Source organism: Tupaia chinensis, unplaced genomic scaffold (genome assembly GCF_000334495.1).
Source record: "Tupaia chinensis unplaced genomic scaffold, TupChi_1.0 Scaffold000443_1, whole genome shotgun sequence".
Classification (NCBI taxonomy): domain Eukaryota; kingdom Metazoa; phylum Chordata; class Mammalia; order Scandentia; family Tupaiidae; genus Tupaia; species Tupaia belangeri.
This window is the reverse complement of record NW_006159948.1, coordinates 2,049,544-2,052,333: the sequence shown is the minus strand read 5'-3', so window position 1 is coordinate 2,052,333 and position 2,790 is coordinate 2,049,544.

Genomic DNA, 2,790 nt, shown 5'->3' with positions numbered 1-2,790 from the left:
GGTCTACGAATCTATTTTTGTGCCAATATCATGCTGTTTTGATTATCACAGCTTTGTAATATATTTTGAGGTCAAGGAGTGAGATGCCTCCTACTCCACTCTTCTTACACAGGATGACTTTGGTAATACAGGGTCTTTTATAATTCTAGACAAATTCTATGATTGTATATTCTAGATCTGTAAAGAATGTCTCTGGTACTTTGATTGGGATTGTGTTAAATATGTAGATTAATTTGGGTAGAATTGCTATTTTGATTATATTAATTAATATAATATAATATGAAACTAGCAAGTCCTTAGTACTTGTTTAGTGAAAGATGAAAAAGAAGGAAGCTCTGGCTGGTTCATGCAAGACTCTCTCTCACTAATAAATTTGCAACAAATTGTTAGACACCTTGGATATTTATCAATCAATGAGTAATATTATATTGGGCATTCTAAGGTGAAGGCTTATGTATTCCCCAAATCTCAAATAAATAGCAAACTATTTACAGTAACACCAACTACTTAAATACGAGGTACAGGGGTATGTGACTGTATACTGCTGATTTAATCTACTCCCATCAACCACAAAGCCATAGATGTAAATACCAATGAGAGAAATAAATAAAAGTAAAATCTTTTCAAGATGTTAAAATCAGAATACATTTCATAAAAAATAAGAAATCAAATTTTTCTGCATTAGATATTAAAATTAAATATTACTTCTATATATGAATATTATATGAGAGTAAAAAGCTGAAGTCTAGATTAAATGAAAACTATCTATTGGATTTGTTCAATCTAGCTGATGAGGTTGAAATTCTAAAATTTTACATGCTGTAGGTGAGAATGTATTTGCTATCATTTACATTGAGCATAAGTCAGAAGGTTTAAAACAACTCAGAATTTCAAAGGTAAGTGACTCCAAAGGTCTAAGCTACAATAAAGATTTCATGAAAAAAAAAAATCCCGAGGACTAATCTGGTAGCATGTTTGGCAGCATTTATATCCACACCCACCACAGTCACAGTCTCATCTACTCCGTCATCTCACCCCCACCACCGTATCCACAGTCCCGGCACCATGGGAGTGCCAAAGCACCTGCTGTCAAGGTAGAAAGTTCCTCGAGAACCACACACGAGCCCTTTTGTACCTCATCAAAAGAGGGAGTATAAAGCAAGCACTTTCTCATGTTCTATAAACTGACTGTGTGTAGAAAAAATACCATTGATCAAATATTTCTTCAGTTAAGGTAAGGCCTGCATGCTCTTTAAAATTAAGGTTCTTTGGGTCAGCAGGTGTCATGGAGGTTAAGGTGATTTGAATCCAGAATTACAGGGATGACAGGTGGTGTGGTGGTTAAGGACACTGGACTCCCACATGGCCAACAGTGGTTCAAGTCCCGGACCTGGTGGTTTGCTTTCTCATTCTATCTCTCTCTCTCTCTTTCTTTCTCTCCCCCTCCATCCCCCCCCCCCCCACCACCCCACACACACACACACACACACACTGGTCCCATTAAAATAAATAATAAATAAAGTTAAATTAATCCAGAATTACAACCAAACTAGCCTTCCTATTTCAACTAACTCCTGTTCCTAGAATCATTGCCTATTACGGCAACTGTTACAGTGGTCTGGGCTGTGGCTGTGGACGTGGCTGTTGCTATCACAGTATTGTCGTTCTATGGTGGTAGATACTGGAGCTGTGAAATTTTCTGAGGACCTCCAAGCCATTTAGCCTATTGAATCTACCTTTCTGTGAAGTTCCAGCTTTTTAAAATATATCATTAATTATCCTATTTGTGTTATCAAAAGAGAAATAATTTTAGCTTACCATCAAATTATGTTAGAACTCAGTCTATAAGATCTCGATTGATCAATCAACCAGTATCACAAAGTTTTTACTTTTTTTTGAAGTTATACTATTTTAATAATTCCACACATTTTCTGTTAAAAATTATTCATGTGAAAAAGTATCTTCTTAAAAAATGAAGTACTATATGATTGCAAATCTGGCTTTGAATTTATTCCAGTTTTCTTACGGCAATAACTTTGCCTCTATGTATATTTGCATTTTCATGACCAATGATGCATTCTGCACTTCCAAATCAGTTTTGTTTAGTCATATAAGAATGTGTGGAGGGACCAACAGCTGGCGTAATGGTTATGTCGCTGGACTCCCATGAATTCGACTGTGGTTCCAGTCCTGGACCCAGTGGCTTAAACTCACACCAGGCACGTGTATGTGCGTGCCTAAGATCCCGAGAGGAGAATGGAGGAGAAGGGATTGCAGCGTGGCTATCCCCTTTGAGGGGGATTTCTCGCTTTCTGTCTCTCTGTGTCTCTGTCTTTCTGCTGAGTGCATGTGTCCTATAGTAAAAACCTCTCAAAAAACAATGTGTGGAATATGTGCATATTATATGAAAGTACTATCCAGATGCCACAGATACACAAGGTGGCCTACAGTCTTTTTTATCTTGATACAGTCTACCTGGGATGTTACTGTTAATTTAGCAGACAAATATAGTACATGTTCATATTTGTGTTTCTTAGGATGATATAAGATAGACTGAAATAATATACCAAAGGAAATTAAAGCCCTCTTGGGAGAAGTGACATCTGAAGGATAAGTAGGTTAATAAGAATGTGCTAAGTAAAGAAGTGTGTCCCTGTGTACAAGTGTTAAAAATAAATAAATAAATAAATAAATAGTAGGACCAGCAGTTAGTGTAATGGCTACGTCACTGAACTCTCATGTAGTCACCCACGGTTTGAGTCCCAGACCTGGGAGCTTAAACTCTCGCCG